Source organism: Athene noctua, chromosome 10 (genome assembly GCF_965140245.1).
Source record: "Athene noctua chromosome 10, bAthNoc1.hap1.1, whole genome shotgun sequence".
NCBI classification, from domain to species: domain Eukaryota; kingdom Metazoa; phylum Chordata; class Aves; order Strigiformes; family Strigidae; genus Athene; species Athene noctua.
Window position 1 is genome coordinate 9,259,370 of NC_134046.1, and position 27,872 is coordinate 9,287,241.

At 43.5% G+C, this 27,872-nt stretch overlaps 1 protein-coding gene across 7 annotated transcripts in view; it reads right to left on the reverse strand.

Moving 5' to 3' along the window:
* Positions 1-27,872, reverse strand: part of FOXP1 (forkhead box P1) — a 391,592-nt gene that overhangs the window by 343,437 nt on the left and 20,283 nt on the right. For all 7 annotated transcript variants that reach the window (XM_074914737.1, XM_074914733.1, XM_074914732.1 and 4 more), the window contains exon 2: positions 969-1,096. The gene's annotated coding sequence lies outside the window, so the exon portion shown is untranslated. The remainder of the gene's footprint in view (positions 1-968; positions 1,097-27,872) is intronic.

Below are 27,872 nucleotides of genomic sequence, written 5' to 3' on the forward strand. Positions count from 1 at the left end.
TGTGTGAATTTCTTAGGTTTTATAATCTTTGAATTCAAATGCACTTTCTAACACACAGAGGGATATTAAATATATAATAGAAACCTGAATTTCGTTTAAAAAACAATTTGTGCTCCCGTTTCCTACACAATTTAATTATGCAGATTTCCTATTTTTGAAAGATACATAGACCTTCTAATTTTCCTGTAAAATCAGATGATTTCTGTTTTCCCAACCTCTTGGTCTTCTGATTAATGAAGAAATATTGCCCCTCCTCTCACCCCACTTAATAAATAAGACAGGCAACCAGGAGCAGGCGGGTAAGAGGAGAGGACACGGGAAGGGGTCACCCCACACCATCCTGGCCAAAACTGGCTGTTGAAGGCTTTGCACAGGCTGTGCATGGCAGCACCAACATTACACTGAAGAGGGCAAGCACACACGAAGAGACAGCTCTCCTGTGTACCAGTGACACCATTTTGTCACTGGGATGCAAGTGCAGCAAATGGTGGAGCTAATTATTTGTTGGCAATGGCTCCTTTGAGAGTCCATCACGCGAAACATGATGGGGAAGAGACCTCTCCATATTCATATTTAATCATGACACGAATTGCCCACATAAGCATGTTTAGACCCTGTCTATGTGCAAGGCTTCAGTTTCGGGCAGTGGCTTCTCCTGCATCACTGAACTCATTTCACCACCAAAGACCTCGCAGAATTTGAGGGAATGGAGAGAAGCAAGAAAGGGAGTATTTTTTCTGTATTGCTAATGTTTGGGATCCCTTCTATTTCATTACAGCAAATGTTGTCTTTTTGTTATTGTTGTTGTTAAAGAATAGTGGTTACTTGCTTTTAAACACAGACAATACAAAAAAGAAACCCAAAAGCCCACCATATTGAGAAGAGAAAAAAAAAAAAAAGGTGAGGGAAAGAGAGATTGTAAGAATGAGTAAGGGAGAGTTACTGCAAACTCAGGTTTGACGACTCACCAGTTTTACTTGCAGGCATCACACATATCCACTCATGACTCAGGGCAAATATGGGAAAGGATCGAAACCCTTATCATGGCAAATGTGTCTGGAAGCCGGAGTCACTCAGAAAAAATGTTCTCAGGAGACTGAAAGACAAAAACATGTTTTAAAACTTCACTCAGTTAGAATCGTATCAAAGCCTACCGTTTTCCTTTGAAAATAAAATGTGGTTATAAATGCTGGAGGTGGGGGAAGCATTATGGGACTATTTCTACGTATCAAACATTACTCTATCACACAGCAGACTTTATTTGGCTTTAAATAAATCTGAACATTACAGTATTAAGAAAGGTTTTTAAAGACACACTTATTTCACATTTGCAATGTGCTCCTCCAACAGGCAAGCTTATATGCCTTTTAAATACCAAAATGTGTCACCATCCAAATCCATACTGTGCTCGAAAACACTCCACTGTGCACAAAATCCAGATACTTTAACCTACTTTCATTATCAAAATATAACAGTCTCTGAATTTCTGAAATATTTACTCTCTGCCTTCACTCACTGCATCCTGATAAAACCTTAACAAAATGTAGAATCTCTTGTTAGCAATAATCTTTCCTCTGAGATAAGGAAAAACACATACAAAAACTATTTGATGTTCAGGGTGAAAAGGCAAAATTTGCAAACATCAGTTAAGAAATACCAATTAGTATGGTTTTTTCCCCAGCTATTAGTAACACAGTTTAAGCTTAGCTCAGAGGAAGCTGATTGCTGCACAAACGAAACATCCATTTTACTAATAAGGGTATTTTAAAATAAGATGTAGAATTTCTTCAATGACAAAGTATCCACACTGAGTAAAAACTCATATTCAGAAATATGAACAGAGGTGCTCCCGGGGCTGCTCTGCATCATGCCCATGAGAACACATGGGATTTAAGCAGCAGCTCTGGTGCCTGCCCAAACTGGGGAAGGGCACTCGCTGCCTTAACGGATGCACCGACGCCCAGGAGAGCCTCCGCTCCCTGGACCACAACTCAACAAGGACCTGCAGCAATAAACCCCAGAAGAGAAAACAGACTTTATAACAGATGAAACTGTCCTGAAGAACCAGGGTTGGAAAAAAATACCAAAGCAAAAATCATGTTTAGTGCTTCTGACCTCTTCATTTCCCAGTCCTTTCCCTCCACAGCATCCCCAAGGCAGCAGCTGCTCCCAGCCTTTCCACATCTACCAGCACTTTGGCAGTGGCAAGAACTGCCACCTCCAAATTAACTTTGTGGAATTAATTCCTTTGGCAGCCCACTGCAGCCTTCCTGAGGAACATCTGGAAGTTTCTGTCTTAGCAACAGCTGCATGAAATTCCATAAGACAAAAACCAGGTACTTCTCTGGCCCTGGGGCTTTCTCCCATTCTTTGCTGAGTACAACACAACAGCTCAAAGGAGATCACAAGAGTTCAGAAATCTAAATATAGGGATTATGCGACCCTATTATAAAACTGTGCTACACAATAAAAATAGATCCAAAAGGGGTTTTTAAACAGCATTTATGCTAAACATGACTTCTTTCACAGAGACTCTGAAATACCTGCAAACCAAAAGTGACCTGCATTTTGCATTAGTTGTATTTTATTCATGAGGAGCAGAGCACTTGAGAGAAGCAACTGAGCAGTGTCAGAAACACACATCCAAGGCTTGCTTTATTGCTGCGCTTGATGACAGATATGCAGATGGGTATGTAGCTGAGCAGAAAGCTGCATCTACACATGTTGGGGCAAGATTTCTCCAGCTGACCTCTGCACCACAGTATTCGACTGCTTAGTAATCTTTATCCATGATACATCTGTAGAGTGGGAAAGTATCATTAGCCCCATTTAGAAGATGAGGAATTGAGGCTCATTCCGGCTAATGACTGCTCAAAAGATTACATGTTCTTTTGAGACTTTTGAGGCAAAATTACTTGTCTAAATAATATATTTGGTCTGCAGCAGACAAGGGCTACAATGTACAGACGCACTGTCCTCACCTCCAGATCACTCTTCTTTTTCACATCCCTCCTCAAGCATAAGGAATATCTTGGCATCTTTGTGCCAACAAGCAGATTTAAAGCTGGAAAACCTTCTATACAAGGAACAAGAAACAGCGTTGGAAGCAGGTAAAGTCAACCCACACCAGTCTGGCCTGAACTCTTGACTGTGCACCTGGAAAAACGGATGTTTCTTACACCACCAAAAACTGACCTCACCAAAATACTCCACACAAACCATTTCTTCAGCCGGGTTTCCCAAGGGAACAAGGCTTATGTGATCACCATGTACTTTCGGTGCCCAGCCCCACCTGCTTCTTTTGAATCCCTTGGGATTAACAGGAGCAGTGAGCTCCCAAAGACATGAATTCTCACGGCATTAAGCCTAGGGCTTGCACCAGTGGAGGCCTCCAAAACCATTCGATCAGCTGGCTCCCACAGCCAGCTGGCTCACCGGCCCACAGCCAGCTCCAGGCTGGGCTGTGCCAGGAGGGTGCCCGGCATGGCCCGGAGGCAGCTCAGGCACTTCCATGGACCTCGATGCTTGGAGAGCCTGAGGAAATCACGGATAGTGCTGAGGGGAAGGGTGGAGGAGGGAGAGGAACAGATAATAGATCGGTTCTGATAAACTGAAGCCTTTAATGATCTACCCACGCACTTGAGTTCGATCTGGCATTGACAAATTGAAGCTTTTAATGATGCGCCCACACATTTGAGTTGGACACTCCTCTCCTACAACTTTCATAAAAATAGCCTGCTGGGTTAAAGACAGAGAAACTCTAGTAACGCTGCAACATGAGCAAAACTCTTGAGCACTCTGACAAAACTTCTTCCCCAATGGACTATTTATTGTGATCTCCAGCACAGACCTTCTCCTGCACTGCCTTGCTCCCACACAGATTCTCCAAAGGCTACAGCTAAATAAGGGGCAATGAGATGCAGGAGTTTTAGCATAACTGAAGTACAAAGTCAATCAAACCTTGAAACAGGAATCTGGGCTTCATTAATTCTAGCAATCACAACGTTTTTATTATCACTGTATTAATCAGAATAGGAAACCTATTAATCTGCCCCCAACAAAAATTAATCTTTGTAATATTGAACAGATTCGAAAGACAAGTTTTAATATTTCACTATTTAAATCTCAAAGGCAGAGGCACGCAGCTGAGATGATATGACAGACCACTACGGACTTCATCTCATCAGCATGAAGCCAGCCCTACCACCCTCACCTTTCCTTGATGCTTCCAGCCCTCTTCATACACCTCCACCCTGGGGTCTGGCTGCTCCCAGGGGTTCTGAAGCCACCGAGAGCATCGCCTCATACATCAAACTGCAAAACCAGCTGCGGCACTTGATGCAATTAGAGTTGTCAAGAGTTTGTGTTTTGACCTATGGAACAGCACAGCGCATCCCATCCAGCAGTGCTTGAGTGGCACAGGCTGGAAACGTCACCCCACACAATGGGCTGCCTGGGTACGAGTGAGCTTTGTGCAACGGGCAGGGCAAACCCGGGGGGTAGCGGATACATGCCATGTGTTCAGAGCAATGAGAAGAGGTGCGGTGGGAGAAAAAGGCAAGCAGCTGCAAAACAAGAAAGTATCTGAAATTCCCATGCTCTACCTGAGCGAGTCATGAATTGGTAAGGAGATCTGGCACAGGGTACTCGCACCCAACCCTCCTTGGTGCGGCAAACCCCCCACCAAACCACTGCAGTATGCTGCAGAACACCCCACTGCTACCAGATGTGGCATCACAACAGAACCCAGTTTCAAGGAGAAAATGGGTGGCAGAGGAAAAGTGCTTACGAAATGATGGCAAGGAGCAGGGCAAAACAGAAAGGGACTGAGGAAATAAAGACAAATGTCAAATGTGACTGCAAAAAGAGGAAAACAACCCAAAGCATCTCCATGCCCTGCCTGGGATGAGTGTGACAGAGATAAGCACATGCCTGCAGTTCTGCTGCTGCTCTTCCGTCACCATCCTGTAGTGGCAATTGCTGATGGACACCTTATTCTGTTACTTGGCCAGATTTTCATTAAAGCAGCTTTCACCAACATGTATATATACACACATACACATAGATACACATACACCTTGGGACTGTATTTGGCACAATGTATTTCAAAGCCTGATCAAAGGCAGAACTTCAATCATCTTATGCATCACTCACATTAGGCTGTTTACTGACTGCAATGAAACTACAGAATACTGTTTTAACTAATGATTTCTCAAAGCCATGTTGCACAAAAGAAAACAGGTTCAACTTGTACATCAGTGCCTAAGAGACCGCTCCAAAACAGACAACTGTAGGAAAAGTTGTGCCTATGTATACATATATACAAAACTGTTTTTAAGTGACTGTTTTAAATTAGAATAAATCTGTGTTCCACCAATTAAGCTTTGAATGCACGGCTGATATCGCTCGCTATTTTAAACAAGCGCCATAATAAATGCAAAAATTCAAATATTTTAGAGAAAATACTTGGAGAGTTGAGACATTAATTTTGCCATATACAGTCTGTTTCACAGGGATTTTAAAAGCGTTATTGCCACCCTGGGTACATTGGAATAAAGATGAAACACCATCCTTTCCTATTTACATATTAAAAAATACGTGCCTTCTTGATACAGACTACCCAGCTTGCTGATACATGACTCTGTTAAAACAATACAGCCTGTCTGGAAAATGCAAAGCCCCAAACTAGATGAGTCCTTGCAAGAATTAACTGCACTCTAACAGGTTGTAAGTGGAAATAGAACGTACTGCTGTCTTGTTTATCCGCCCCTCCAGTGAGAGTCCTGGGGGAGCAGGGCCAGAGCAGCTGCAGCTCCCCAGGGCCCTGCCTAAGGATGGAGCTGTTTACCAACTACCACCAGCAGCAAAGTAGGAGTAAGATCAGCCTGGAAAGCCTTGGGATCTTCTACATCCAGGTGAAAAAACAAACAAGCAAACAAACAAAACCTCCCAAAAAGAACATCAAACAAACAAACAAAAATCCCACACACCACAAAAACATACCATCCCTATTCTCATTTCTACCTCACATACCTGTACTTGATTGTAGCTTGAGATGCTCAGCAATTTCCTAAAATCTTTCAATGCAGACATAATTTTTTCTAAAATTAATAACCTTTTTTTTCTTTTTTATTTTTTTCCTTTTTTTTCTTTTTAATAAATTGCCATTAGAAACATATGCCCAAAGCATCCTTAAAAAGATCACAAAGGCTGCTAGCAAGGGGAACTTCACTGCACCGAGTAGTAACATTTGTTCTCCCTTTCAGCTAGGATCCACCTCAACTTTTTGATGTTGGTTAGAGCTTTTATTTGCAAATAGAGCAGAGCTGCTTGGGACAGAGGGCTCCTCCAGAGCATGCCATGTGGCCTGCACAGATGTTCCTTTTATTCCCGTGTCCCACAAGGCTCCGTGGCTCACTGGTGTTAAACAGATTACGCAAGTAGAACACTTGATTTTGCATGTCCCCCTTTTTTCCAACAGTTGTCTAATTTACTCAACTCGTTTTGCTCCCCCTTCCCCCCCCCACAATCACTACAGAAAACACAGGAAAAATGAGGCAGAAGCAAGGAAGTTTCTCCTCCAAGACCAGAATTTGCAGAAATGCTCAGTGCCTGCAAACAAAACAGAAATGCAGAACAAAAAAACTCTTATTGGACAGTAAAGTAACTAGCTCATTAGGTGCCAGGTTCTTCAAAAAACTTTATCATATCCCAGTAACACCAGTCGCTACAAGTATCATAATCTCTCACCCTGATTTAGATGTCCAAATGAGAATTGAACTTTTTCCAAAAAAAAAAAAAAAATCTAGCACCAATTATGGGTGCTAAGCATTTGAAAATCCTTGAAAATCTGGCCTTCAACTCGGTCACAAAGAAGGGGCTTAATTTCCCGGCTGTCAGGCATCCCAATCAACAATTGAAGTCAATGGGATCTACACACTACCTTATTAAAAAAAAAAAAAAAAGAGCCTAAGAGGCTCATTAAGCAAGTTCAGCTACAGGGAGACAACCTCGGTGCAGAAGACAGCAGCTATACACAGCTTTGTGCATCAGCCACTTTGCTCTCATGCTTAATTTGATTAATCATTTTGGTATTATCCCCAATTAGAAAAGTGTCTAACAGGAAAAATAATAAAAAAAAATGATTAAGACTAAGACACAGCAGAAAACAGCAGCTACTGAACATGCAGCTACTTGGGACTTCTGGCATTTGCCAAGGATAGAAAATTAAAGCTAAAAATTGTGGGCAAATACAAAGGCATTGGTGTTTCATCCAGACTGTGGATTTTCAATTTTTTTTTTTTTTTTTAATAAACTGCAACCGAATTCCAGATGTTGAAAGTTGGGAAGTAAAAATTGCTTTAGCTGTAAAAACACGGAAAGGTGAGACAAAAAATTCTGCTGAAATATAATGATTCTAAGGGATGAAAGCAAAGCCTGTGCCCCCCCTCCCCGGGAACGGGGTGGGACAGGATTTTTCCCCTCTCTGTGCCAAACCAGGTAGCAGCACAGGGGGTTGGCTGGAGTTTCCTTTTAATAAGGGACAAACTGGAGCAGAAACCCCTAAGAAGTCCCTCAGCAGGGAGGGAAACGCAGGTCCCCTGCATTTCTGGTGCTGGGGCAGGTGTGAATGGAGCCCCCCAGACCCTCTGGCACCCACGTCCTGCCTCCGGGCAACCCACGGCTGGTACCTGGCAACTCTACCTGTGCGATAACACCCGAGCACAGGAACTTGTGGATGCAACAGACACAAACTAGCACATCCCAAAAAGATGCACAGACCCACTATTTTCTTTTACCAGAGTCCAAATTACCCCTGGCACAGAGAGCCACGTGTGAGGCTCCAGGATGTACTTCAGCATCCAAAGGCAATCCAAACTTGGACCTGCACGACTGGTTCTTGTTTTAATATATGGGTTTGATCACCACCAACACTCAGGGCTTTTGAAAGCAGAAGTCAGGGCAGTATTGTGAGATCATTGGTTTCACCCGTTTGTTTCCATCACAGCATCCACAACACTCCGCAGGTGAACGTACAAAATGACAGTGTATCCTGCAGCATCCCACCAACTCCATCCTAGGAAGACACTCAGTTTCACCCTAAAATACAAGGACAGCAGCAAATGTTTGGATTTTGATAAGAAGGGGAATATTCATCAGCATACTTCACCAGTGATGCAGTCAAAACTTGCAAACTTAGTCACAGAAATATGACTGAACTTGTCTGCTACCACAAAACAAAGTACCGTCTAGTGGTTAAAATCGGAGGACATGATTCAGGAATGCAAGCCCTTTCAAAGAAGAACTAAAACACATGATTAAGTGCTGTTGAAGTCAATAGGCTGATTCAGAGACCAACTTTTGGAGCAATGGATAATACTCCCCACATTGCCATATGGCTCTCAGTCAAACTTCCTAGAAGCATTTGCTAATACCGGGTTCCACCACAGCTTTTGGGAGGCCTGCTTTTCTTCTGCCCTATTTTTCCCCCCCCCCCTCTCCTTTCTTTTTTTTAAACCTACGTCTGGGAGGATTTTCACCCACTCTGAAGATCCTCTGGGCTCTCACCAACTGAGAGAGAATACGCAACCGTGATTACTACAGGCTGGTGCAGACTCAATGCAATGATTAATATTCTCAAATGAAAGGTCATCTATAAATACTAAATACATGCAAATATATATTATATAATATATATAATATATAAAAAATAAATGGCGATTTATAATTAATAAATGCCAAATTATTATAATCCGAATGCACTTTTTGTGGTGTTCAGCAAAAGGTGCACAAGACAGTTCCAACAGCAAAATCCAGCGTGTGCATCTCAGCCAGCTGAGGAATCTCTGCAAACAATCCCAATCCCACCTCAAAACTTCTGAACCCGCTCCCTTTAAAACTTGCAAATATTTCACTTCTCCTGCCAGCTCCCCAGTCACTGCTACAGTAAAATCTTCCGTGGCAGGTTTGCTATTTCTTATCCTTCTCATCTATATTGTGCACAGATAGCAGCCACTTGTCATAGCCTCCTGCGAGGCGGTGACAGCAGCACGGCCACCGAGGCTGACCCCCCAGGCAGGCAGCGCTGCCGCCCCACGCCGAGCAAACCGCATCCCCAAGGTTTTCCTTATCTCCCCGGAACGCCATCCAACAGCACCTCCTGCTCCCCAGCCATCCTCAATCCTGCCAATACAAACAAGCAGCAAACCAAACCTTTTAGCAAGATAAATGGCTACCTAGCAGCATGCAAGCTAACATTTCTAGCAACTCAGTTAAAATTTTTTATTTCTATTTATACGATGGGGAACAGAAGGGGGAGACCACTGGCAGAGCCACCCGCTGACTCTTCATCCCCTCCCCAAACCACCCGACTGACACAACCCACTAATTCTCCACATTTCCTAATCTTTGTAAAGGTTGAAAAGTTATTCTTTGTGTTTAGTCACAGAAAAGAAGTAAGACAAAAGCCCAATGAATTCTTGTTGGCTTTTTGAAACACTTCATAGCACAGATAAGGTGTAACACAGTTTTTAAGCGCTTTGAAAACACCCTGTTACTTCCTACAATTAAATAAACTTAATTGCAGCCTAAATGAGCCCTTCCAGCCATCTTGTCTTTAAGGCAACAGGGAAAGAAGAGGCGCTACAACATACTATACTTTTTCTGGCTATTAAAGTGTTTCTCCTTATTCAATATCTAAATTAAATCAAATGGAGTATACTAAGTAAGCCCATAAGACACAGCACATGATGCAAGAGTCTTAAAATCCTTATCTACTGAGCACTCCAGCTTAAAGGCTGATGTTTTATGTTCCCCTGCAGCGCAGGGGGATCCTGCTGGCTTGGCCAGACTAGGAAAATAAGCTTCGAATGACCAAACGCAACTGCAACTTGAAAAGTAGGAACCAAACCAGACACAACAAACCACAGAGCAGCCGCCCCGGCCCGGCCCGAGCTCGTCCAGCGCTGCTGTTCCCTCACCGGCACACTCCTCATGCCACGGCAGGTTTTGTAGGGCTGCTGATAAGATGCTCACAAGTACAAGCCAACGAGTTGGGTCTTTAATCACAAGATATTTAGTCCGAGATGGACAGGGTAAAGAAAGCAGAAAGCAGGCGCGTGCTGAAGGAGCGACAGATGCACGGAGTTGTGCAAATTTGCTGAATTCCAAAGTTATGAATTCCTCGAGTTTAAGCGATTCTTGAAACGCCGCTGAGCCAAAATCCACAGTCCTGTCTGGATGCTCTCCCCGCAGGTCCTGGCGTGGGGGTGAGAGGATGGCACTGCACGGGGGAGCCCACCCCATCGCGCACCCACAGGCATGTTCAGAGAAGCGGGAAGGGCGTTTTGGGTCATTTTCTGCCCGTGTTCACCCCAGGCAGCCTTGCAGACATCTCACGGGACAGCCATTCCCTGCATCCACCACACGTGACCCTAGGCAAGAAATGGGTGCTCCTCCACGCTCACGCACCCAGATCTGCAGCCCAGAGCAAGCGCTGAGCAGAGTGCAAGTAAGAAACACGAATACCAGCACTGCTGAGCCCATAAATATCAGCTTTCTATAACATGCAAATAAAAGCTGAGTTCAAGATGAAGTCCAGCATCTATCCTCCAAGTTTGGCTACGTTTCTCTCCTGAATATATATAATTAAAGCATATGAAATGTCATTTTACATGTCCTATTAAAGGGACATTTACCACAAAGAAGTTAAGCAGCCCAAATATTAAAATGTGAGTAAAACTATTGCTGATAACAATGACATAAGTTAATACTGGTAGTTAATTAAGTCTAGCCGTATTTTCAGACTTTTATTGGAAGACTGAGGCTTTTTCACAAAATTTGTGTTATTAAATAATATAATTTACTTAAGTACTTAGCTCTATCGGATCCATCAATTTAGTTTTTATTGTTCAACTCATTTGCCATACATTTAGCATACCTGCCCATAGAACCAAACCACACATTGTACCTATTTCCTCCAAAGAAAAGCTCTGTAATTATCACCACATCTACTAAGTGTATTTGGAGGTCAAATTTCAGATCTCTTTTTTTTTTCCCTTCTTTTTTCTTTTTTCTCCCTTTGTTACCTTTCACCTTGTAAGTGCCAGAAAACAGTTCCAAAAATTTAAAAAATAACTCTGTGAGCAGGGAAATACAAAAATCACATTTCCTTTGGACCAGACTTCATAGTTTGAAAAAAAAAAAAAAAAAAACAAAAAAAACAAAAGAGAAGAGAAAAGAGAAAGTCACTTAATGCTGCAGAGCAGCCACGGGGATGGAGCTGTGATTACAGCATTGGGACATCCTCAAAACCACCGAGCATTCAGATCATGCACAGCAAAGCACTGCTGCCAGCCCAGCCGATCCGCAGGTCATCGCAACCCTGCAGATGTAACGCTACTATTTGGGATGAAAAGATAAGGCAAATTTAAAATCATGGCTGTTGTTTATTTTAATTTTCAGAAATCAACAGGAACTGGGTGCATCACTCTCCAGGAGCATTTGGAAAAGCCAAGTTAAGATCACTGAGGGCACAGGGGGAAGCAAGGACTTAGCGAGCATCCTTTGGCATGAAGGGACTGCCTGACATCAGCAGAGAAAGGATCAAACCACATTCTGAGAAGCTCCTCAGAGATGTACCAACAAGTAATACTACAATAATAGTGACTGCTTCACAGTAATAAGGGGTAAGGAGGACAGAGGGAGGAAAAAAAATTTAAAAAGACACCAGTCCACAGTAGTAACTACAAAGAAATAATTTCAGGGCCCAAACCAATATAATTTTTTTTTAAATTAAAACAATTTCATAAAACAACATTACTACAAGCCCACCCAAAGCACCGAGAAGCCATTTTTACCATTTTAATCAAACACAAAGCTGATATGCTAACTTAAAGGATCAAGACAAAATAAGATATGTGGGCCGGCAATCTGAATGCCAAGTTTTACCCATGTGAATTCAGTTATAAATGCTTGGAAAATGTGATTCCTTAACTTAGAAATAGCTGCTGTAGCATTCAAAGGTACTCCAGTAATTACTGGAATGCTTGCTGAAAAACTAGACAGAAGCTAACATCTTACTTACATTAAATACACATTCACCACAAATTAAAAGAGCCACAGAAGAGAAAAAAAAAACAAAAAAAAACCAAAAAAAAAACCCCAACCAACCCAGAAAACAATCAGGCGAGCAGATGTTCAAAAAAGAAAGAAAAAAAAAAATTACAAGAGAGGGCCAGATGCTTATTTCTGGTACTCAGTACAATGTGCCAAAGGTGCCCTGCACCACAAGCCTCCCCAAATCACTGATGCTCAATAGCTGAAGGGAGTCAGATTGTCACCTATACATCTGTAAGTGGTAATTTCATCCCAGATACTGCAATAACACGCTGCCTTAAAATCGCAGAAATGCTGCCTAGTCATCCGAGACAACAGTAAAACAAGCAGCAACGCCAAATGTAGTTGTCTACTACTGCCTGAGGGGCTCGTGGGTTTAGCAACCAGGCTGGCATAAGCATTGTATTATTGAGGAGTGCCCTACATTGCTTTATTAAGTGGCAGTGAAATGTCTATTGCACTCGGTGCCTGGGAAATACTGTAAGAAACGCCAACCAACAACAACCAAACTACAAATGAAGCTACTTGACCAATCCAGGCTTATTATCAGTTGATGTTCCCCAAAAATAAACCGTTCTGGAAATAAGAAATTGGTGACGTTAGCAGAGACGGGTTGGAGAACCTCTTTGCAGTGAACATAAAGCCCCAGGACACACTGGTAGGAGCAGAAAAGTCTGCACCCAGGCTTTGGAAGGAGGTACCCAAAGAGAAGTTATCTGCAAAATGTGCATCACACTCTCCTGGCTCTCTTCACACCTCCCCCTTCGCATCCCCACTCCCATGCACCTTCGCGTCTATTCCCACACTTCTCTCGCTACCCACATCCTGAACATATTTATGTTGTAAATATCCATTTGGAAGCATTCGGTATGCTTGTGGCACAAAGAAGGATGCTGCTTTGAGCTTCAGAAGGCAGCCATCTTCGCCATGACCCCTCTCTCCCTTTTCCAACTACACGGGAGGGGAAAAAATTACTTGGCCCTCACTCTTATCTTTTATCCACTCAGGAACCAGATTATTGCCTAATAAAACTTCACTGCAAAGCTATTAAAAATTAAAGGGATATTTCCCTTCCTACATAATGATTTGTCACAAGCCAGACCTAAATCAGGACTGATGAGGTTCATGGTACCTTCTTCTTTTTATTTAAAAAAAAAAAAAATTTAGCAGAATTTTCAGATCTTTTTGCAGCCCTTCTCACTCCTGACTGACACAGAATTTCTCCTTCAGTCCTCCAGACCTTACTCCTTCATCGAGACGAAGTAAGAGGTGAAAGGCAGCTGAGCCAGCAGAAACGTTCCCACTGTCCTTCAGGAAACACGTTGAAGAGTCCAAATAGTTGGTATGATTCAGAACTAGTGGTAGAAAAAGGACAAACCAGATTACAGCAACACAGAGGACTCCATCCAAAACCTGCATCCAAAGAGACTCCAGCTAACATATGGTGGAAATGTGACTTTCTGCAAATATCCTCCGCAGAAGCCAATTCCTCTCCTCCACCCAAGCCACATCCAATAGCTCTAGTAGAACAAGCTGTTACTTACACGTATTAGTCAGGATAGGCATCAGCCATGATACAAATTTTAATCCATCTAGCTAATGAGGAATCTGCCATCTAGTTAACGTGCTCAGACCCTCCAGAGAAATTAAAATCCACCTATTTAGGCTCCCTGCTAACGGATGCGCCGCCCATCCAGGAGCACGGTGGCTGCTTTTCCAAGTCATCGTGTCCCGCGCTCCCTCCGCGGGGCCGGCACCGCTCTGCTCCACCAATACAAAGAGAAGCACCCGAAGCAGAATCGCGCTGGAAAAACAGAACTTGGAAAGAATGCGTTAGCAACTTCAATCCAAATATAAAATGCATTTAAAGGTCATAATTTGCATAACTACATCTCATGTTTTTTGTTGTGTGTTTTTTTTTTTCTTTTTTTTTTTTTTCTTTTTTAAATTGCTCTATCCAGGAAGGTGCCGAGCGCTTCTGAGAATTGCTGAGCGCCTCTGCTTCTCGTTTAAAGTTTTAACAACTCTTAGGGCTGTTCAGTGCTTGGCAGGAGCTGCTCTACAAGGCATCCTAGGACCACGCTAATAGGTACGTAGGATTTCTGAAAAAAACCCTTTTCAAAAAACAAACTAATGAGATAAGGCATATGGCCCTGAGAGCGTACGGCACAATTATCAGACGCTGATATGGAAGTTTCACTTTCTTATGATGCAGTCTTGGTAGTGGATTCAGAAAAGCAGCAATATGCAACCAGTCATAACAGGAAGAGCTCAAAAGGCCACAGGCACAAATTGCCCCGACAACGGGCATGTATTTTTTTAATCCTTTTGTTCACTTGGATCAACAGCTGCCCCAATCTGAATCCAACAAGGATGCTACACTGATCCCCTAAAACTTCATCACCAAATCCACATTCAGCCCCGTGAAAAGTGTTGTATTTTCCTTGAAAGGATTGTAACTGGAAGAATAGCAGGTACAAGGAGTGCCCTCTTCAACCAGAGTGAAAACCAGGAGATGCTGGAACATTGAGCTCTTGCTTCCTGCACAAAATTAATTATAACAGCCAATCTGTGCTGCTGCTGAGTCTGCTGGGGAAAAGATGAAATGGCTAAATTGCTATCAAGGCACAGGAAGGGCTCATCGCAGCAATGTCTGAGGCTGCTGCAGAAGTGGTATTCTGCCTTCTCCTGAGCTACAGAAGTTAACTCTGGAGATGGACGAAAACTGTGGCTACAAGCCTGCAGTTGCCCCAGCTTGTATAAATGTGTTTGCAAAGATCAATGTGCTCGGCATCGGGTTCAGAGGCTAAACGCAGCTCTATCACCATTAGCACCTGACTGATGATTGACACAAACCACACACCACCTACAAAGGCATTGCACAGACCCGAGCGTGTGGGAAACACAGGCTTTCCAAAAACCCTCCACATCTTAGATGTTTTCCCACATTTCAATTTAAGGGAAAAAAAAAAAAAAAAGAAAAAAAAAGATCAAGGTTGCAGTATCCGTGTTAAACGGGATCTTTCATTTCCGTGGCATCCGCTCACATTCCTTTTGAAAGTTAAGAAATATTCTGTTTATTCTGGACTCAGCACAAGATCTTTCCACCAAAAGCAAGTTCCTCGTAGTGCTCTGCTGCAGACATCACCAGCAGAGAAAGGACCCAGAGCACCAGGGCTTGCTAAGAAGCAATTAGTATCACGTTAGAGATGCTGTGTACTCAGTTTTTCAAGCTGCACAGGTTTTTTTCAGAAAGGGGAGTAAAAGCACACCCATTTGCTCATGAAAACTGTATCTATCTCAACAAAGACAGTGAAAACCTCAAAATCAAGTCCACGAAGCCCTCTGGATTTCCCACTGTAACATTAGTCATGGGGTCTTTATGAGAAATGCCCCAGTCCTGACTAATTGCTGAGAACAATGATACATTTGTTTCATTACCATCAAACCTAAAATATGTACCTGATAAGAACTTCTGCATTTCTGGCGCCTGCCCCCCCCCCCCCCCCGCGAGTCTCACCACCCTTCTTGCTCTGCAGCACAGGGAGATGCTAAAGCTTCTGATTCCTGGTCCACCTTACTGGGGGTGTCCACAGGCCCCCCAGAAGAAGGGATTGCTCCATGTGGTGAAGCAACCAGACTGAGCAACATGAGGTGAAATTCCCTTCATCTCCCACACTGTCTTCCAACCTCACATTTTCCAGAGAGGATGAGGAGATTCAAGGAGACACTCTCCCGTAAGCCGAGCCTCTGGGGAGGCTGAGGTGGATGGTCCAGAGAGTACAGCCATAATGTCCAGGGCTGGTTTAGATCAGGAGTGCCTCCAGATCCCAGAGAGAGAAATGAGACCACACACCCACGCCAGAACCTGCGCTGACACCACCATCAGCCCACGGAGGACAACGGGACTGTGCTGGGTGATGGAACACCAACGTCTGCCGTGCCCGAACCCTTACAACAGAGAAGGCTTCAGAGACAATTTGGCACAGGAGGCCAGAGTTTTCCTGCAGTTTTAAAGGATGAAAATTCAGGTCAGTAAGGAGCTCTTGAGGGCCTCTGTGGCTAACTCACCTATGGTCCTATGAGGTCCTGCACTGACGACGACACGGTCTCAGAGAATGGACAGTTCAAACTCCCCAAGGATGCTCTGGCAAGAGGAGATCCACACACAGCCTCACACATAGTAAGAAAAATCCACAGGTTCTCTTCATTGCAAGGCGTGTTTTGCTTTGCTTGCTTGTTTGTTTGTTTTTAAATATTCTGGCAGTGGAAACAGAGTCACTGTTTTGTTTTTCTCCCCCACATATGCTATATAGTTTTCTCTCTAACACTCGTTTCTTGCTTACTCAGTTGACTATAGTCTGCTTCTCTCACAGGAACGCTAACTGTGTTTGTCCCCAAACTGTATCGGGATCCAACTGCTTTGTGTCATCCCACCAGCCCCGCTCAGGGAACAATGATCAAAATATTTTCCCTAGAATCTGATGCTGAGAGATGGGCATATATGTTATTTTAGAGCAAAGCTGACCTACAAGGCTGAAGAGTGCGTAGAAGTGTTTTGGCTAGTGAACTCGGTAAACACAACATAAAAAGAGGGAGTAGTGCTACAAATTGTACCAAGGCTTTGTTTGTACAACAGAGCTATTTTGCCAGATACACTGCTAAGAAAATACCCCATTTCAACTACACAGCACAGCAAGTTCCCCTGCAAATTACTGCACAATATGATGACACTTTCAGCAACATTTAAATGCAGCCAATAAATTAACACAGGACATCCCAACTGCCCATGGGTCGCAGTTATCAACAAGTAGGTCAAATTAATTCTGGAAGGCTGTGAGAAGCACATAAAATAGTCTACGGCAGCAGTCGGAGGCAGGGATGAAGCAATCCCCATTTGAACGCATCTAGAAGCACTGACACAAGCCCAGGAGCTGAAGAGATGCAGGATGAAGCCTTTCCCAGTCCATGCAACTCGCCTTCCATCTCTGCAAGTTAAAATTAACTTCCCTGACAAAATGCAAATACATTAAAAAAATACCCAAGCCAATTAAGACACAAGTGTTTAAAGACATGAGTAGTAATTACAAATGTATTATTCATACCTAATTTACAAGATGAACTTCTTTCAGTAAAATATTAAACTGTTTACATGCATTCAGGAAGACAATTTCCCAACCCTTCGCGCCCTGCTCTGAAGCGGTGACTATTGCTATGCAACAACTCCGCAGACTTACAGTGTACACTACGAAGTAATCAGAAAATGTTTGACCTCAGATATCTACTTGACCCCACAGAAATGCAGACTTGCTTGCTATAAAATCCTAAACAATGGGGCAGACAAGGTCAGAGGGTCAAAGCAAGTATTAACAGGTCATTGTGCAACCCACTTGGGAGCAATTACTTCTGGTCACGGCTAAGTGGACACTTGATTGAATACCACTAAGACAGCTCACATCCCACAGATAACAATCCTCACAGCGATTAAGAATTAAAGCCCCCATGATTCAGCCTTTATTACTCAAATGAACCTAACTATTCCATAAAAAACTCTTGGTATATGCATGATGCAAGGTCTAAATTGAAATGCCACCTCATTAAACAATAATATCTAATTTTATCTAAATGAATTTTCATGAAAGTACGCCACACAGCTCAGGAATTTTTAAAATGAATTATCACAAGCGATACATAATTTCACCAAAACTGCTGCAGGAAAAAAAAAAAAAATTAGCTTCAGGGATGAAAGGGAAACATCTACGCTGAATGAAAATTGCACTTCTTTCTGCTTGCAGAAAGGGTAAAAGGGGGATTCAAGGCTTCTACCAGACAATAGAGACAGATTCTAATCAAATCAACACCTTTCTGCTATGTCAGGTATGCTCACCCTACACCGACCGACAGTAAGCAACCAAAACACGTGCCAAGTATCACTGCTCACAGGCCACTTTCAGAAAAGGGGATGTCATCTGCATGTTAAAGCCCTAAAATCGGGGTTTATTATCATAAGCCGTTAGAAGAGCCACCCATGACTCTGACTGTTAACTGGCCTCCGTTGCCTTCAGTTGAATACAGTTTGTACATCCCCTCCTGCAGGGTGAAAACCCTGCTCCAACACCTGCGAGCACATCCACGTGTTGGCTTTTCATTCAAGAGCTCTTCATTATTTTACTAAAGCGGAGAAGCACAGTTGAGATGCCTGCTTTAAAAGGGGTTCTGTCAGGAATCACTGAAAGAAAAAAAAACAGGTAAGCTGATTTAATTTTTGGCCTATTTGACTGCTGATTCCATGAGCAGGGGCAGCAGGTCCAACCACCCTATGATGAAAGAACAACGTCATCGGCCCAAAGGTGGTCTCAGCCTCATTTCTATACCTTTACGTGTAATTTTTTTCAGTCTGGCTCTCCCTCAGCCTCCCTTGTCCAGCTAATTCCTGGAATATAGCTAGTACTCAGAGAACCCGTGTCTTCTTTCACTGGCTATGTCTTTCATAGGAGGATAGGAACAAAAAAACCCCCTAACCCCCCCTCAAAAAGACAGATGTTCTCCAAGCTAACCAGCCAAGCATAAACCTGCAGAGAAGAGCAGGTTGCATGGACACTGGCGGTTGACTGGTGAGCACCGAACGATGGGGTAAGGCATCAGGGAGGTGATGATAACACAAGTTAGGGCCCTTCTGGGGATGAACTCCTTCACCCCTTCCCCACTCCTCCCCAGCAGCAAAGCCAACGCCTTGGGGATATTTAAGAGCACTGCATATGCAGACACTTGGATGTGCAAAATTATGCATGCATGTTTGGAGGCCATTTTAGAGCCTGGCTCGTGAGTCATACAGAAAGTAGATCAGGAGAAAAAAGAAGTTTAAAGATGCATTTTTTTTGTATTCTTGCTACTGCACCATAGATTTGCCTTATTTTTTTTCTTTTCTCCTTTGTTTTTTTCTTTAATATTGAAACTCATTGGGCCTTTGTTCTTTAGCTGTTGGAAAATTCTGAGTCAAAACAGGAATCTTTTACATTAGTGTTAATACCAGGATAGTCCACTGATAACGTAACAGATATGCAAAATTCAAGCCTGACAGACCGATGTTCACCACCGTTGATTATTGCACAGGAATACACGAGGAATGAAAAGGCTGCACAGTCGCTTCTCCCTTGTCCTGCTGCCAGCGAGGTGTAATAACGCTATTATGAAAAGCAAACAGGGATGAACTCTGCTCAAAAGAAGGTGAAGCCTGAACTGAGAAATCAATTGCTGCATCAGTCGTGCCCCTACAACTGAGTAATGCTGTTACAAAGTTCATCGAGCCCTCAAGATCCTCACCCTGGCAAGGCTTACGGTATTGTGCATATTTTATTAGCACTGAATATTCATATTGAGGCAGCATCTGGAGACCAACCAACTAAGGCTGCCACTGTGGGGAAAAACAGTCCTGGAGTTCAGCCACCAGCTGGAGATTTCATCGAGAGGTCCACGCTCAGTCTTCCACTCCTTTATGGATGTTCTGCCAAGTTGCACATCTCCCTGTACCTCTGCCTGCCCATGAAAATCTCGTATCTCCTACTACCCCACAGGGGACAATGTGTTATAGACCCCAGTGCCCTGTTACAACAGCAGCCAGTGCCTGGGAAACTGCTGGGTGCAATAAAAGCAGATGAGAGCCCATGCCCAGGAGCTCATATACAAAAATAAGACGTACTCTCTCACTGAGATAGTCCCCCTCGGACCCGAGAGTGCAGTAATTGCAAAACAAGTAGCAAACTGCTGCTGGGAGACAGGGACTATTTGAGCTTTGCTGCACTGATGCAGCGAAGAGGTACTTATGACTCTGGGGTGCAGGAAGGTGGTTAAAATAGGGCAAAACAGGAGGGCTGGGAAAGTGGGGATAAACTTGTATTTGTCTCTGGAAGGCAGAGCAAAGCCATGAAGGGATGCAAAAGCAGTCCCGAATCAGCTTAGCAGCTGCACACACACTGATCCCCACGATGGGGAAAGCACTGGAAGACACACACATGCCAAAAAAAAAAAAAAAAAGAAAAATATAAATGAGGCAAGTAGATATGAGACAACTCACTTTTAGCACCAGTTGAGTCAGGAAAGGACAGGATTGTGAGACGTCAAGCAGGGACTAGCAACTGGTCTTGCCACCTGCAGAGTCATGGGGGAATCACGCACCAGGGCTTCCTTGACCAAGCTGTACAGCGTATAGTCCCTTCTTCCTTTCCTAAAGCTTTCAAAACCATTTAAGCATACCATACATAAAATATAAAGTTGGGAGTTATTATAGTCAGCCAGGCCAAAATCTACTGGATGGTTCAATGACTCTCTGACTTGCTTCTGATGAGGAATGTGAATAACATCAGAAAAGTAAGTCACACCTAAGCTAGAAAGGACAGCAGTATATCAGAGCACCAAACCATTGCATGGGCGATGGTATGTGGTATGAATCTGGGCACACAGATGATTTTCAAGGCTGGGTTGTTTGTTTTTTTTTTTCATTTGGTATTGTTTCATTTGGGCCCAGGAATTTCTTCAATTATTAAGTGTTGCCCTGTTCCTGGACCACCTGCTGAGCATTGCAATGGTAAGCCACCTCCTGTCCACCCTGTCCTCTCCTGGATCCCTGTCTGCGCTCATCCTTCCCAGCTAAGCAGCCTACCCGGGTGTTGGCACACTCTGAAACCCAGAGCCCTGCAGTCTGGCTCATGCCTACTGAAAATTGATGTTAACTGGTTTTCCTGAAAGCTGTCCCGACATCCACTTCTGACCAGCCAAAGCAATCCACTCTTGGGAGAACTCTGCCACCCCATAATGTCTCTCAGCCACGAATTCAGCACCTAGAAGGTATTAAATAATCAGCAAAACAACCCTGTCAACTCACTCCCTACTTGCAGTTACTTCTGGGCACATATGGGTCGTGTCCAAATTCACCAGGGGTGAGCAATGACACTTTGGTTTCCCTCCCCTTGTTTAGCAGCTGGAAGAATCATTGCAAAGGGGAACATGTCCTGTACCCATGGCTGGAGGCAAGGGATCAGCATGGCACTGCTGCAGGGGAAGGAAATTAGGAAATCAAGGAGGAAATGGCTGGGCCAGATAAAATCCCCAGTCCTCCCTCTTGTTAAACAGGACGTTTCTGGTTCAGGAACAGATGGGAAGAGAATCCACTCCATGGCTAACCCAGAGGAGGTAGAGAAGCCTGAAATAAAGTCCCTTTGACTTCAGCTCTGTGTCTCTGACAGCCCGACTCAGTCATGGACGGAGCAGATAACAGGCGACCATTCATTAGCTCAACCAATACACAAAGGCAAGAATTTCCATTCTTAAAGAGATTTAATGATAGAGCTTTAGAAACTGGTTAAAGGAGAGAGACTGAGAATGAAAACACTAGAGATGATACCCAGTAGGTTCCTAATTTCTCTGAAGCAGACACCCCAATGTACAGCACTGGAAGGACACAATTCATAGAGCTAGGCACGTTCTTCAAGCAGAACACTGCCCAACTGCAGAATTAGAGCTGAGTTCAGAGAGAAGTTTTTCTACTGATCTAATCTAATGGACTACTGATTTATTAATTCTTTTTTTTTTTAATCCCAACCATTAAAAGTTGACCCATGAGTGCTTGTCTTCCTTGGTACACTGAAAAAAAGATGCAACTAACCAGCTGGCTGGGGATGTCAGCCAATTCTCTGTCCAGGAAAGATTTTTTTCACATCTCCCATTTGAAAATTGAAGATGAGAACATAAGGACAGACAGTCTGATAGCAAGCCTATGGGCACTACCACACTCACCACCCATACCTGTATCCTCTTGCGCCAGTGGGTCCTTCCAAAACACTCCTCCTCCATGCTGTACCCAAGACTCTGCCGCAAAGGGCTGGAGATGCTGTGCCTTTTCTAAGGTGCAGCAGCAGTTAGGAGGAGAGAAAAAGAAGTTTTCAGCTCTGCAGCTTTTTCCCGTTCAGCTCCCTGCAAAGCTTGTCTTCCTTTTTGGTACAGAATACTTCAGTTGCCTGGAGCTATTCTAGTATATACTGGGCATTCATAGCAGAAGCCCAACATCTCTTGCTATTTTTGCTCACGGCTACCTGAGCAAGCAGCTCCTGCACTACAGAGAAACACCTTCTTAATGAAGCAGCTATGAGATCAATGTTGTATCACTTCCAAGAGCAAAACAGTTTACAATTAGCTGAAGGTCTGGTATTTGACAGTTTTTTATGGCTCTTTTACAACTGTTTGCAAATCTTTTCTTCCTTTAAATTATTCTGAAAAGTGTGTTAGGGGGAAGCCAGAAGTTATTTTGTGCAAGCATGTGTCTACTTGCATGAATCCAAGAGTCTTTTTAATTTAAAAGCACCATTACAAACGCCCGTATTTACACGATAGTTGTTTATGTAATGCTTTAAAGAAAATCTAAATGGAGCGCAGAAGCCAATGCTAATGCAGAAGACAGTGGGAGTTAACGAACATGCTCCTGGGGCAGTCCAGAAGATGGCAAGACATACTGCCTGTGCCATAAGGATTCAATAAAAAGGCCATATTTCTCTAAAAGAACTTTTGATGCAACTTCAGTACGTGCATAAGCAATGATTTTTAGGCTTTTCTCATCTGGATTCCTGTAATGTTCAGGACCTCTGTTCATATACTAGACCAGCATTTAAAAAAAAAACAAACCAAAAAAAAAAAAAACCCACACCACACAGAACACTGACTATGAGGACACAAATCCCAAAATTCAACTTTTCTCTTGAGATTCTGTGCACCTCAATAAATGAAAGTAAATGCAGAAATTAAGCTCATCTGTCTTCAAGCATTCAGACATGCAAACCTTTTAGTACTCCCAAATCCAGAATAGTCTGACTTTCAATCCAGAGCAGCAGCCCAGGTCTTGGCTCTCAACAGCATGGCACAGCCCCTTGCTTTCACCTCAAAGTATCACCTACTCGAAGTGAAAGTACAAGAGAAAGCCTTCACAGATAAAAAGTATGTTCTAGCCTTAGGCCTGTCAGCATGGCACATGTCTAAAGAGAAAAATCAATCTGCATGATAGAGACTTAAAATGCAGGTGCCTGGGTGGAAACAAGAATTTCCAAAAGGAGGCATACGCATGTTAAACAAAAAAAAAAAAAAAAAAAAAAAGAAAAGGATGCTCATTTACAAGAGAACACAGAACAAAAACCAAAGCTACACCTGTAAGAAACATGTTTCTTTGCCAGGTGCTCTAAGGTTACACCTTCATTTTAGACTCTAGCCAAAGAGATTAAAGCCATTTTCACCCTCACCCAAATCACAGAGTGGTGTGGGCTGGAAGGGACCTTAAAGATCCTCTAGTTCCCACCCCCCTGCCCTGGGCAGGGACACCTTCCACTAGCCCAGGTTGCCCAAAGCCCCGTCCAACCTGGCCTTGAACCCTTCCAGGGAGGGGGCAGCCACAGCTTCTCTGGGCAACCTGTGCCAGGGCCTCACTCCCCTCACAGGGAAGAATTTATTCCTCACATCTAATCTAAATCTACTCAATTTCAGTTTAAAACCATTATCCCTCATCCTATCCCTACACCCCTGATGCAGAGTCCCTCCCCCTTGCCTGTAGCCCCTTTCAGTACTGGGAGGCCGCTCTAAGGTCTCCCCAGAGCCTTCTCCAGGCTGAACACCCCCAACTCTCTCAGCCTGTCCTCACAGGGAGGTGCTCCAGCCCCCCACCCCCCCCTCGTGGCCTCCTCTGAACCTGCTCGAGCAGGTCCATGTCCTTCTGATGTTGGTGCCCCCAGAGCTGGACACAGCACTGCAGGGGGGGGGGGGGGGGGGGGTGTCTCACGAGAGCAGAGCAGAGGGGGAGAATCCCCTCCCTCGATATGCTGGCCACACCTCTCTTGATGCAGCCCAGGACACAGCTGGGTTTCTGGGCTGCAAGCACACGTTGCTGCCAGATCACGTTGTGCTTGTCATTAACTAACATCCCCAAGTCCTTCTCCTCAGGGCTGCTCTCAATCTGCTCCTCGCCCAGCCCGTGTTAGTGCTTGGGATTGCCCTGACCCATAGGCAGGACCTTGCACTTGGCCTCACTAATCACCAAGGAGACCAAACCTTCAGCTTTTAACTGATGTGAAGTTAGTATCAAGGAACGATTCAAGAGAACCATCTCCCAAGCTCCAGATCAATATCACTTTTCATAGCATCCTCCTTGATGCTGATGCTCCCTCCCTCAGCTCCCATGCACCAACAGCTCTCCACCTGCACGGGGGAGGCAGCAGGTTCCCCAGCCAACAGGTCATGCACAACTGCGGAAGAATCTTGCTGGACAAGATGGCATGATCAGTGCCATCTTTTCCTTGTAATTATACCTATGGTTTGGCAACAAGGTACCCATAACCTAGACTGACTGCATGCAAGATCCTACATCTTCCAGGGGAAGCCAAGCTCTAGCTCAGAAAGATGCCTCCAGCAATGGGGAACTCTACCAAGTTATGTACTCTTATGCAAGTTTGGGGTTTCTTAAACATCTGAAGAAAAAAAAAAAAAATCAATTCAGTAATCCTTGTTGATTATACTGACAGTAATTATACTTGTGTTATGCCAACAGTATCTTCAGCCTTGAGAGTGCCAGTGCTTTGAGATAGCATGTCTGCCTCACGGATGAAGTGAAGCTGTAGGTTTTAGGCCACTCAAAAGAGGGCAGTAGGCACTGAAGGTGACTTGGGGATGCAGGACAAGCACCCCAGCTAGATACTGGTGATGTCTGTAAAACCACTCTGTTCCCATCTGGGACAGAAAGCATAGCCCAAACTTGGCTCAAATGATTTCTTGTATAAAAGCAGAGCAGTGAAGGTGCAAGGACACACAGGACCACACTACAAACCGCAACTCAGAGACAAGCTGAAGATGGTAACATGCCAGAACGATCAGACAAGGCTCCCATAGACCTGAGCATCAACAGGGCATTTTACGCAGCTTCAGCCACCTTTGCTGCAGTGACCTACCAGCTCCTCCAACGCAGCCAGCCCCACAGAGCCCATGCAGGTGTGACACACCTGGGACCTGCCTCGGCCTGCCATCACATGTGCCATGAGTGGTGGGGATGGACATGTCCCCATGCCACCCAGCCACTCTGCTCCTGCTTCTTCCAAGCCAAACAATTAGATAAGAACAACAACCACCCCCCGCAAAACCTACTTACCTCTCTTGTTGGTAGACTTATTAAACTTGTAAAGTCTTTTTTTTCTCCTAGGTGAAGGCTTTACATTTCACATCAGGAAGGAACTGCCCAAGGTCTAGAGGGCTTGATTCAAGTGATGCACTAAAAGCTACCATCCTCCACTCATTACATGAAACATGTTCAACTCTCTAAATATTTTAATATAAATTTTACAATATAAGTACATTGTGTGGGAAGAGACAGAACAGTCACCACATCACAGTTTGCTCAGCTGGATCCTGCCCAGCTGTGGGATCACCAGTGAGCAACAGATAAATTTAAGTCCTGTTCTGACATTGGTTCCTCCTGTTGCTTTTGGCGAGTTGCTTAACACCCAGCATGTCCAAGTTTCATTGCTTTATATATACATACATATATCTATGTATACATACATACTGTAGAAATCATATTTATTCAACCTCCTACAATGTTCAAGAAAGCAACGAATTATGCTAAAGCATTTGAAAGCAAGGAGCTCTATCAGAGACCAAGATCAGGAGCCTTGAGAGAACGAGCAGTGATTTCACATCAGCCTGCAGAGCTCTGGAGTGAACAACCATCCTCAGCCTTTGAAAATCAGGACTCTTTTGAGAGAGCTTAAAGATGGGTGAAAAATTACTCAAGATCTCTGGAATAAAAAAAAAATAAATAAAAAAAAAATATATATATATACACATATTATCAGAAAACACCACAGCCAACCCAAAGCACTTATGGGCAAACCACTGATTTGCAATTCCAAACCACTTTTCCACCTCAATCTTCCACTTACAATCTTATCTGATCTTCTCTCAGGGAATCCCCCAAACATCTCTGCTTCGAAAGGACCTCTCAAGCTCTACGCTGAGCACTTCTTAGCACTGAAGGCTTTTGTTGTTTAGGGATGGGCATAAAATGATGACAAACAGCATTTTTTATGCACTCTCTTCTTTTCCTTTTTTTTTTTTTTTTTTTTTTTTTTGCACGCTGCTATTGCACTTATTTTCTGGCAAGACTATCCTTACCAGGTAACCAGGCTCTGCTCTCTTTGCCAAATAAAGGTTGCCATACCAAACACAGACACACACTTTTACTGGCCTGCCACATGCAACATTAGCCTAGAATAAATTTCAAGAAGGCACACATGCCATGATCTGTATCAACATCGTAACAAGTGCTGCTTTACTGATGTTCAAGAAATGTTTTAAAGTCTGCAACCACTGACAATTCTTCTTGGTGGCACAAACCCAGGCATTTTCAGTTACAACAGTACAAAAAAAATCACCGTTAAGAAACACCACAGACCCACTGCATCATGCCAACCGAGCAGGCATGTTGAAGCTGAGACTAGTTGAAGACACTGATTCTTTCTATTAGCAAAATGTCCTATATGAGATAACCTCAGCACTTCACAAGCATTATTTAAATCCTGCAGCAGCCTCTTAACATGGCAACTTTTATTCCCACTTTGTAGACAGAAGCATGCAGACATGGAGGAAATGGGTGTAGTTACGGAGTAACAGTACCAAACTTCTGACTGCCAGCTTAAAATTTGCAGGCTTTATGTTAATGTCCTTTGTCCAAAAATCTATTTGCTGAAATGAAGAAGAAAGAAAATAAGAAGGTTCCTTCCTTCTCCCCCTGTCATTCTGTCTTCTAGGAGGAAAAAAAACTTAAGAAAATACCTTCAGCTTGGAATCAAAATCCTTTCAGCAACCAATTTTTGAGGAACACTGCATGGAAACACCCATTTTAAGTGGGGATGTTAGAAGCCCCAAAAAAAGTATCACAGAATAATGATGCTTTTTTAAACGATCAGTATCAGTCTGTTCCTGGCATTATTTTTGGAAATATGACAGCTATGATCTGAAGCCTTCAAAAGGCATAAGCTATTGGCATTTTAAATACATTACATACAAACATGCATGCAACCCTACACCCACACTAACTCTGAAGATTCTTTCTGCTCATGTCTGTTGGCTCTTCTGAGTGTACTCCACACAGACTGTTTCATTCTCTCATCCCAGTTTTCTCCTATAGGGGCTTTACATCAGACATCCAAATATAAGGGGTACAAAGAGACTTGCATTCACATACTGCAGAGCAGAAGGGATCCTCTGTGACTAAATGGACACAATCAAGCCTTTCAATTAAACTATTACCCAAAAAGGTATGGGTGGCTTATTACCAAAGACAGCATTTATTTTTAAAAATGGGAAGTACCATTAGAAACACCTAATATAACTCTTATTAACTTATTTGAATCTAGTCCTGAGCACATTGAGTTTGTAAGTGTCTGCTAACATAGCATTCTGTTTGCCTAATTAAGTTTTCAGTAGGGTAAGCTATAGTTCTCACGCTAATATAGGGAACTGAAAAAATCACATATAAAACAATGCCTAGCTTGATTTACCTTTATTGTATAAGAATTTGCTACAGGCTCTTCAACAACTGCTAACTAATTTTCCATCAAAAAAGGGCAATTGCTGGACAAATTCCCATCCCAGCCCAAGCAATGGGGATGACAGACTCGCCTCCAAGTTATAAACCATCCACGCAATCCCTATGGCACTTACAGGGCCTC